General features: G+C 46.7%; 1 non-coding gene across 1 annotated transcript; it reads right to left on the bottom strand.

Annotated features, from left to right (window-relative positions):
• Positions 1–10,420: 10,420 nt before the first annotated feature.
• Positions 10,421–10,491, bottom strand: TRNAG-GCC (transfer RNA glycine (anticodon GCC)). Its single transcript has one exon. It is a non-coding gene; the product is annotated as a tRNA-Gly (tRNA).
• Positions 10,492–11,280: the final 789 nt, after the last annotated feature.

Genomic DNA, 11,280 nt, shown 5'->3' with positions numbered 1-11,280 from the left:
GGGCGATGTGGAAAAGAAATATCAGATCTTAGCAAAAAATAAATAAATTATATGGTAACAATTTTTGTTAAAATGAATTCTTTGGTTTTACTCAATCATACAGTACATTGCAAACGCTCTCATCCCCTTACGCAGATTTGCAGCACAGTGAAGACAAAGTCAAATTAAAGCTGTTATTACAGCTCTCTGCAGCCATTCCGATCGCTTCAACTGCTGGCGGTTTCTGCTGGTTCTGGGGAGAGAAGAGGGGACGATCTGCACCCTGCAGGATTTGACCCTGTATGAGCAAAGGCATCACAGAACCTGGTGCCGGTCAACTGGATGCTCCAACAGCTTCGTTTCTCAAAGACAAAGGGAGATCTGACTCTCGAGGGCTCAGACCCCCAAATTTTTGTGGGTCTCTAAGGTGCGACTGGACTCGAATCTAGCTCTTCTACAGCAAACCAACATGGCTACCGTCTGCGACATTTCTCAGAGATTCTTCTGTAATCATTATTTGGCAACCGGCAAGGATCAAAAAGCATTCTTTGCTGGATTGACGATTTGGGGGCAGAGCCTGGGAAGGGGGGAGTTTGGGGAGTTACCTCAGTGACGTATAATGCCATACAGTCCACCCTCCAAGGCAGCCATGCTCTCCAGGGGAACTGATCTGTGCAGTCTGGAGCTCAGTTGTAATTTTGGAAGGGGACCTCCTCCCCCTTCCAGTGACCTGCCAAATGCTCTTTCTAATTTTATAGACAACTGGGAATTCCGTACACGCCACCGTGGTGTAGTGGTTAAGAGCAGTGGTTTGAAGCGGTGGACTCTGAACTGGAGAACCAGGTTTGATTCCCCACTCCTCCACATGAGTGGCGGATGCTAATCTGGTGAACCGGGTTGGTTTCCCCACTCTTACACATGAAGCCAGCAGGGTGCTATTGGGCTGGTCACAGCTCTCTTAGAGCTCTCTCAGCCCCAGGGAGACTGTTGTGGGGAGGGGAAGGGAAGGTAACTGTAAGCCGGTTTGATTCTCCCTTAAGTGGTAGAGAACATCAGCACATAAAAACCAACTCTTCTTCTTCTTCTTCTTCTTCTTCTTCTTTTTCTTCTTCTTCTTCTTCTTCTTCTTCTTCTTCTTCTTCTACGCCAATTACACACCTGAAGGTTGGCCTCAGGTCGCAGGCCTTTGGAAAGACCTGTTTTTCTGCATGGGGCCCCGGGCAGGCACTGCAGGTCAGAGCAGGAAATATTGAACTAGATAGACCATGGATCTAAGCAAAGTCTTGTGTTCATATGAGAAAGATGAAAATGATTACAGTGTTGACATTCGAGGGGAAACATCCTGCATTTCATGCTGGAATGTGAAATCCAAATGGCGATACTCGAAGCTGTTCCAGAAGATTCTTAAAAATTCACACTCAAAATGAACAGTTACCATCACTTTAAAATACTTTTCATATCTATTTATTATTTTGCTTGCAGTGTGGCTGTCGGCTCCCCTTGCTAACTGCATAGCTTGTTTAGCTAGTAATATTTAACAGTAATTTGAATACTGAACAAGCAGTTCAGCCTCCTGCCAAAAGAGCTGCAGCATTACAACAGAATGCGGGACTAGAGGGGCCCTTGGTCTGATCCAGCTGGGCTCTTCTTATGTTCTTACGCACATATCATTACGGGACACCAGATATCCTCCGACAAAGGGAACTTTGACTCTCGAAAGCACTTACCCCGAAACTCCTGTGGGTCTCCAACAGTGCATTCCTAAACTTTCGGCGTGCAGGGATGGCGGGTAGGAGGCACCGCTGCGGCTAACCCGTTCCCCTGGTGCCAAAAAGTCAAAAAAAGCCTTTTAAAATTTAAAATGGGCCTTTTTGCCCCATAGAGCTAAAAAGCAGGCACAGCCTTGCTCTTCTTGCCGCCGGTGTACCTGGGGTGAAAGGGGACAGGAGGCTGCTTAACAGCAGCTCCTTCCCCCGGCCTGCCATGGGAACCCCTCCCAGGACGCCGGGATGCCCCCTGGAACATCGGCGCGGGCCTTTACACTGGTGGAAAGCCGCAGAAGGCCCCGTCGGTGTCCTGGAGACTAGCATCCGGGCCTCCCTGCCGGCATTGGGGCCACTAACACCAGCGTAAGTGGTCCGGACGCCAGTGAGGGGAGGGCCTTACGCCGGCGCAGCACCTTCCGGGCCTCCTAAGGGCTTTCACCCTTAAAGTTCAGGAATGCGCTGTCAGAGACTATCGGATTCAAATCGTGCTGTTCTACTGCAGACCAACAAAGCTATTTTCTGAAGCAGTTATCCTCTGCCAGATATAAACGGGATAACAATGGATATGTAATTTAGGCAATTCTACACTGAAAAAAGCTCTAAGAAGGACATCTGGATCCTTGCTCCTGACATCCCTTTGGGGCATGGGGACTCCATATCTGCATGCCTGAAGGATATCTAATCTCCTTGGCTTCCTCATACTCTTTAAGGAAATAACAGCTCTTTCTCCTGGAGTACTACCTACGGCGGGCTGTGGATGGGGGTATTTGAATTCCGATTAGCCACACTTTGCAAATGCCTGTAAACCTTGCCAACACTCCGCGACACATCAGTGCTGATGGATGCTTGTTTTGCCGCTGAATTGTGGGTGTCGAGCATAATCAAGGTGCACAAACCTTTCAGCGGCAAGCGGGAAAGCGACGTCTTTGGATCCGAGCCACTGTTCCGAGGCAAATAATAATGGGAAGCGTTTCACCATTCGCTGGGCACAGCACGCCGGCAGAGGCAAGCCGCCTTCCAAATACCGTGCCCCTTTTTTGTTCTGTCTTCCAGCTCTTTTATTTCATTATTTATGTGCGCCGGAAACAGATTGACTTCCAAATGATCCGGTCTGCCTTTCTTCTTTTTACGGCGTCCCCTGCAGAGATAAAACCACCAGTGCTTCGGCTTATCAACCTTCGAGGCACCTGTTATGTCAATCTTCCCAGGGATGGGAGGATGGCTGGACATGTTTATCAGATAGTCCCACCTGACAACTAGTCAAAGCTTTCTGGGGAGTGACCTTGGTTTTCTGCTAATAGATTTCTTTGCCATTTTCTCTTCTGGCTCACCACCTAATATTTGTCTGCTATAAATGGTTTTTGGAGAGACAAAGAAAGGCTCATATCCATCCACTGTGTTCTGAAGACTGAAACGCCAAATCTCCCTTCTCGTGGAGGACTCCTGCATTGACTTTCTGTGCTGCTCCTGATGGTCTGCCGATCCCCAGGAATGACATTTATTTTATTTTATTAAATTTGCATCCCGCCCTCCCCAGCAAAACCAGGCCCAGTATGGCGCACAACCTATTTAAAACATCATATTTTGGCATATTAAAACCAAAGAGAGCCAGCGTGGTGTATTGATTAAGAGTGGTGTTTTGGAGCTGTGGACTCTAATCTGGTGAACCGGGTTGGTTTCCTCGCTCCTTCACATGAAGCCAGCTGGGTGACCTTGGGCCAGTCACAGCTTTCTTAGAGCTCTCTCAGCCCCACCTACCTCACAGGGTGTCTGTTGTGGGGAAGGAAAGGCTCTTCTTCTTCTTCTTCTTCTTCTTCTTCTTCTTCTTCTTCTTCTTCTTCTTCTTCTTCTTCTTCTTCTTCTTCTTCTTCTTCTATAAAATTAGCCCAATAAAATCAAATTATCAAATATCCATCTAATTTTTGGTGCACTTATTGCAGAATAGAAACTGCAACAGATATAGTCAATCTGTGCCCCCCATATACGTTATATAACAGTAATATGAATAGGAAAAGGGGGATAGGGAGGCCAGCTTTGGTGGTGAAGACTGTAGCTGACCTCAACCATAGGCCTGGTGGAATAGCTCAGTCTTGAAGGCCCTGCGGAATTCTCTAAGGTCCTCAGGTTATTAATAGGTATTAGTTGGAATGGATGCTGGTCATGCTGTATACCTGTTCTCTCTAGTATCAGAGGAGCATGCCTATTATTTTGGGTGCGGTGGAACACGGGCAGGATGGTGCTGCTGCAGTCGTCTTGTTTGTGGCTTCCTAGAGGCACCTGGTTGGCCACTGTGTGAGCAGACTGCTGGACTTGATGGACCTTGGTCTGATCCAGCAGGGCCTTTCTTATGTTCTTAGGTTCTCAGGGCCCTGGTCTCATTAGAAAGGCTATTCCACCAGACGGAGACCGTGGTAGAGAAGGCCCTGGCCCTGGTTGAGGCCAGCCAGACACTCTTTTGGGCTTGTTGGCTGCAGTAGAAAAGTGGGAGGGTCCTACTCCATGAGTTTCTCTCTGACAACACTGTGATATCATTTTTATCACTGCATGATCTTTCGTGATATCACCCAAGGACAAATCCAGGATCCATTAAAAAAAAAAAGAGAGAGAGAGAGAGAGAAATTAATGGCACTAAACAGAATTCCTTAAAGAAAAACTGATCTAAGCATGTGATGGTGGTGCAAAGTGACATCAAGTCATAGCCAACTTATGGAGACCCAGTAGGGTTTTCAAGGGGAGAGGTGTTCATTGAGATCCTGGAGAGTGCTGCCAGTCTGAGGAGACAATGCTGACTTTGATGGACCAAGGGTCTGATTCAGTATGAGGCAGCTTCAGGTGTTCATGTGTCATTGCCTGTCTCTGCATAGCAACCCTTGGACTTCCTTGGTGGTCTCCCATCCATATACTGATCAGAACCACCCCTGCTTAGCGTCTGAGATCTGAGGAGATCAGGGTAGTGTGGCCATCCCTGTCAGGACAGATTAGAGCATGCCTCTGAAAAATATGAACCACCGCAAAATAGCTAGTTTCTACCTAAAAATAACACTGGAGAATATTCTATACATGACTACAATTTTATTTTAAAGAATCTTTCTACCTGTTGGATATGTAATGGTGTAGTAAACCCCGATCTTATCAACACTTGGAAGCTAAGCAGGGTCGGTACTTGGATGAAAGACCACCAAGGAAGACACCAGAGAAAGGCAATGGCAAACCACTGCTTCTTCTCACTTTTCTTGAAAGAAGAAAAAGAAGAAGAAGAGGAGGAAGAAGAAGAAGAATGTATGCCAACTTTCTTTACCTTTTAAGGAGACTCAAACCGGCTTACAATCTCCTCTCCTTCCTCTTCCCACAACAGACACCTTGTGAGGCAGGTGGGGCCGAGAGAGTTCAGAAAGAACTGTGACTAGCCCAAGGTCACCCAGCAGGCTTCATGAGTAGGAGTGGGAAATTAATCTCTGTTCACCAGATCAGAGTCCACTGCTCTTAACCTCTATACCAAGCTGTGGTTGCCATGTCAGTTGCAACTTGATGGCACATCCATATCTATCTGTTTGCCGCATTTTTATCCACCCTTCGTCCAATAAGATTGTAGATTGTTCCTTCTCCCTTTTTTTATTCTCACACCTACCCAGTCAGGTGGAGTGGGCTAAGAAGGGAATGGCTGGCCCAAGATGACCCAGCGATTTTTGGGGCCGAGCAGAGTTGGCAGGGGAAAAAAATCTTAGCGTTTTTCTCAGTGCAAAAGACAATTTTTTATCTCTCTACCCAAAAGTGTTTAACGATCCAAAAGGCCTCATTATTAAAACATCATGCAACAGAGACTAGCATCAATTTATACAACCCATGAATAACAGCTTTAATAGCTGTGTATCTCTTACTCTGCTTTATCTGTAGAGCTACCTCTTCTGGCCGAAACCCAGGAAAGATTTTCAATGCTATTAGTTTCAATTTACAAGATCCTGCTTTAAAGCTATCTGATGGCTGATGTGTATTCTGGACGACTTTCCGTGCCGCTCATTGTTCAATTAGGTGATTACCACCTTCTCGGTCTGCCCTTGATTTTGTTTGCATTGTGATTTGGAACAACAATTACATCCCGGCGGGCTGGCGAGGAATTCACTTGCACAGTAATTCACTCAGGGTAGATTAGAGGGATCTCATTATGTTCCTGACGACGAAGGCGTGTCCGGAGAGGGAATTGGGGAATGGAAGAAATCGGTGCATGGAAATGCCTGGGCTTTGAGTGTGCCTATTGAGGGGAAGAGGGGTATTGAGATTTAACACTAATCATAGAATCATAGAGTTGGAAGGGACCACCAGGGCCATCTAGTCCAACCACCTGCACAATGCAGGAAATTCACAACTACCTCCCCCCAAACACACCCAGTGACCCCGACTCCATGCCCAGAAGATGGCCAAGATGCCCTCCCTCTCATGAATTGCCTAAGGTCATAGAATCAGCATTGCTGACAGATGGCCATCTAGCCTCTGCTTAAAAACCTCTAGGAAAGGAGCACTTATCACCTCCAGGGAAGGAACACTTACCACTAAATAATGCTCTGGGTGATACCAGTGCATGGAAATGCCTGGGCTTTGAGAGTCCCTATTGAAGGGAAGAAGGGTATTGAGATTTAACACTAAATAATGCTCTGGGTGATACCAGTACAATGCTCTCTATACTAATAGGAACAATCTGACTAGGGGCATGCCTTGTAGTGAAATCCCAAGCAGAGTCCATCGTAGGCAACAGGCTCAGAAGGTTGGGATGGCTCTGTTTCCAAATGAATGGGACAAAATAAACCCTAAAGAATTTATTGTTAAATTGTGGAACTCCCTGCCCCATGATTTATATAATTCTGTTTATATACATATAATTCTGTACTGTCAGACAGCAATCCACTGATTAACCAGATTAACTGTCTTATGGGGCAACAGGTGTTGAGAAATCCATGTGGCATCGCTTCCTCTTATAATCATATGAAATCCCTCAATTCAATCTCATCTCAACAATGCTGGTGGTAAGTGGGAATTGCTGCTTGCATCGGAAGAGTGCATTTCATCTCATCACCTTTTCCTTCCTGTCATGTTTGCAGATGTCAGACATCTGTCGCTTCTTGTCATGTACCAAAGTTGCAAGCTCTCTGAAGCAGAATGGAACAGGAGTTGTTGTTGTTATTGTTGTTGTTTTTTGATAGCTGTTGTCTGGTTTGTTACATGCTGTCAAACACCATCAGGACAGTAATCCAGCCTCAGGGTCATAAGCCTGGGATGCTCCCTCCCACAGAGAATGTAAGAACATAAGAAAGGCCATGCTGGATCAGACCAAGGCCCATCAAGTCCAGCAGGCTGTTCACACAGAGGCCAACCAGGTGCCTCTAGGAAGCCCACAAACAAGACGACTGCAGCAGCATTGTCCCGCCTGTGTTCCACAGCACCGAATATAATAGGCATGCTCCTCTGATCCTGGAGAGAATAGGTGTGCATCACCTACTAGTATCCATTTTTTTACTAGTAGCCGAGGATATCCGTCTCCTTCATGAACATGTCCATTCCCCATTTGAAGCCTTCCAAGTTAGCAGCCATTGCCATACCCTGGGGCAGGGAGTTCCACAATTTAACTATGTGTTGGGTGAAGAAATACTTCCTTTTATCAGCTTTGAATCTCTCACCCTCCAGCTTCAGCAGTTGACCCCACATTATAGTATTATGAGAGAGGCAGAAAAGCTTCTCCCTGTCCACTCTCTCCAAACCATGCATGATTTTATAGACCTCTATCATGTCTCCCCTCAACCACCTTCTTTCCAAGCTAAACAGCCCTAAGCATTTAGGGGAGTTGCTCTAGCCTCTTGATCATTTTGGCTGCTCTTTTCTGCACCTTCTCAAGCTCTGCAATATCTCTTTTGAGGTGTGGTGGCCAGACCTGCGCACAGTATTCCAAGTGGTGTCTCACCATAGATTTGTACTGGGGCAGTATGATAGCAGCAGTTTTATTCTCTATTTCTTGTCTAAACAAAGTCAGCACTAGCTAAATGCCAGTGAGAGGTGGGAGGTGGCTGCCATCTTTTCCTTCTGCTGTTGAACACACAATGCATGACCTAGAAACAAACCCCCATGGAAGGTGATCTGCAGATGAAGGAATGAGTCTATGCAGTATGAGCCAAGTTGGATCTCAGTCATGGGGGACACAATGGGAAGGAAGCAGGTTTAGAAATTTCTCCAGTTCTAGCACAGCAAATCTTTCTGAATGGATAATCAATGATCAGGATTGCAGTGGTCCAAAGCTGTGATGTCTGAGGGGTTAACACAGATATGACAAAGATCACACATATCCATCTGTCTATAAAATGCCAACTGCAGACTTCTACTGCCCCATTTTTCCGCAGGGCAATGAAGACGGGAGTTCAACAGTCTCAATAACTGAAACCAGCATGGGGTAGTGGTAAAGAGTGGTGGTTTGGAGTGGTGGACTCTGATCTGGAGAACTGGGTTTGTTTCCCCACTCCTCCACATGAGCGGCGGAGGCTAATCTAGTGAACTGGATTTGTTTCCCCACTCCTACACACGAAGCCAGATGGGTGACCTTGGGCTAGTCACAGCTCTCTCAGCTCCACCTACTTCACAGAGTGTTGGTTGTGGGGAGAGGAAGAGAAGGTGATTCTAAGCCAGTTTGATTCTTCCTTAAGTGGTAGAGAAAGTCGGCATATAAAAACCAACTCTTCTTGTATTAACGTTTTAAAGAAAAATACATGTGTGCTTTTAAAAAAAGGTATTTTAAATGTCAATAACAAATCAAAAAGCCAAACTCCAAACACTAACCTGAGTGGTGGCTGAAGCGTTAATCTCTTGTTCCCTTCCCTGCACAGCCTGGAGGCAAACTGAACCCATGAACCCATTTGCACACTTTGATCAAGAACCAGGGGTTGAGCATGCAATAGAGGCAAGGATTTCAGCACCCTGGACAGGTCACTGGGGAGTAGAAAACTTGTTGGAATGACTTCTCGTAATGCCCTTCTTATCTCTTCCTGGCTCAACCCTTGCCTCTTTCATGCTTCCCCACTCTCGTGAAGAGCAGAGAGCCTTATGGGAGTAAGCCCCCAGACTCGTAGCCTAGCCCTCCATTGCCTTTCCATCCGTTCCAGCTTCTCTTGCCTCTGTTGGCAAGAAGGAGCTGAGGGTTATGGAACCTTTAGAGATATGGATAACAAGGAGGGAGAGATTCCATCTCAGGGCTTCAGTTTCAGCATCTCTGACTGAGAGGGCCTACTGGTTGAAAGGCTTGGGGGTGGAACCAAGGCCTGGTGCCTCTGCAGCTGGTCATATTTTTTTAAAAAAACCCTGAATTTTTCACTCCTCTCCCAGAATGTGTTTCTGTATGTTGGGAGGGGTCATGGCTCAGTGGTAGAGCATCTGCTTGGCATGCTGAAGAGTCTCAGGTTCGATCCCTGGCATCCCCAGTTAAAGGGATTAGGCAGGTAGGTGATGTGAAAGACCTCTGGAGAGCCGCTCCCGGTCTGAGTAGACAATATTGACTTTGATGGACCAAGGGTGTGATTCAGTATAAGGCAGCTTCATTTGTTCATGTGTTCATGTGTTCACAGCCCGGATAACCTACAAGAACTGATGTTCATGTAATGCTCAGGATTTGATCTCCTGCATCATAGCATCACCCTGACCTGGATGGCCAAGGCTAGCCCAATCTTATCATATCTGGGAAGCTAAGCAGGGTCATCCCTGGTTAGTGCTTGGATGGGAGACCACCAAAGAAGGCTTTGCAGAGGAAGGTAATGGAAAACCACCTCTGTTCATCTCTTGCCTTGAAAACCCTGCAGGGTCACTATAAGTCAGTTGTGACTTGATGGCACTTTATATACACAATAAAGGATTAGTCCTGACTGGGATGGCCCAGGCTGGCCTGATCTCATCAGATCTTGGCTGCTAAGCAGGGTCGACCCTGGTTAGTGTTTGGATGGGAGACCAGCAAAGAAGTCTAGGGTCACAATGCAGAGGCAGGCAATTGCAAACCACCTCTGTTCATCTCTTGCCTTGAAAACCCTATGGGGTCACCATACGTCAGCTGTGACTTGACAGCGCTTTCCACCACAGTCCTAACATCTTTTACTCATCCCCACCTGTACCATGTGAATGACGATAGTACCATGGGGGAAAGTAGCATGCTTAAAAAATGGTACTGCAGTGAGGGCCAAGCCTGCCTTCCATCCCTGACCATCGATGTCCCAGCCCTCACTGATCTGAACCTCACAGCCAGAGTGGAATCTGTCCTCCCACTTACACAAGAGTCAGTCCACGCGGATAGCCTGCGTGGTGTAGTGGTTAAGAGCAGTGGTTTGGAGTGGTGGACTCTAATCTGGAGAACTGGGTTTGATTCCCCACTCCTCCACATGAAGCCAGCTGGGTGACCTTGGGCTAATCATAACTCTTTTAGAGCTCTCTCAGCCCCACCTACTTCACAGGGTGTCTGTTGTGGGGAGGGGAAGGGAAGGTGATTGTACACATAAACACATGAACACATGAACACATGAACACATGAAGCTGCCTTATACTGAATCAGACCCTGGGTTCATCAAAGTCAGTATTGTCTACTCAGATCGGCAGTGGCTCTCCAGGGTCTCAGGCAGAGGTCTATTCACATCACCAACTTGCCTAGTCCCTTTAACTGGAGATGCCAGGATTGAACCTGGGTCCTTCTGCATGGCAAGCAGATGCTCTACCACTGAGCCACAGCCCCTCCTGGTTTGATTCTCCCTTAAGTGGTAGAGAAAATCGGCATATTAAGTGACCCCCTTACACACATACCTCACCCATCATAATGACAGGCATGTTTCCAATTAATAAGAACTAAAAACATTTAATTAATCATTAACTCCACGGCAAAGCTGCCAAACTGCTCAGAAGCGATTTCAGCATGTGTCTCTTAGTTTGGATGTAATAGCCAGAGATGAGCCTTTGAAACTTTAATTTTCCTCCACTCAGTCGGCTTTGTAACTGCTCGCTGTGGGGCAGCCAATTTTCTCCCCGCCATGGTACACCCTGCATGGGGAAAAGTGCGCCATTGGGATCCTGCCATGTGCTGTTATTCTCAGTGTGATCCAGAAATCTTTAAATTGTCATTTCTAATGAGGATTTTACATTCATAAAGTTTTGCTGCTTCTAGTTGACAGATGTATTTATTACGTGCTGGCGGTGCCGACTTGCGTTCTGCCTGGAGAAAAGCCGTAAAAGCTAATTTGGTGCATCCCATGAGCACACAACAACACCATTCATCCCCCAACAACACAACCCAAAGAACTCACACTGTTCAGACCACACTATGCCACATAAACAAGCCCTATGAGGCAAAATATTGTCGAAGGCTTTCACGGTCAGAGTTCATTGGTTCTTGTAGATTATCCGGGTTGTGTGACCGTGGTCTTGGTATTTTCTTTCCTGACGGTTCGCCACAGAACCAGAAGAGGGGGGAGGGAAGTTGTTATACAGTGAACCCAGAGACAGGTGCTGTGTTCCTCTCCAGGGCAAA

Source organism: Euleptes europaea, chromosome 8, assembly GCF_029931775.1.
Source record: "Euleptes europaea isolate rEulEur1 chromosome 8, rEulEur1.hap1, whole genome shotgun sequence".
NCBI lineage: Eukaryota > Metazoa > Chordata > Lepidosauria > Squamata > Sphaerodactylidae > Euleptes > Euleptes europaea.
Note: the sequence above shows the minus strand (reverse complement) of the source record. Positions and strands in the feature narration are given on the sequence as shown.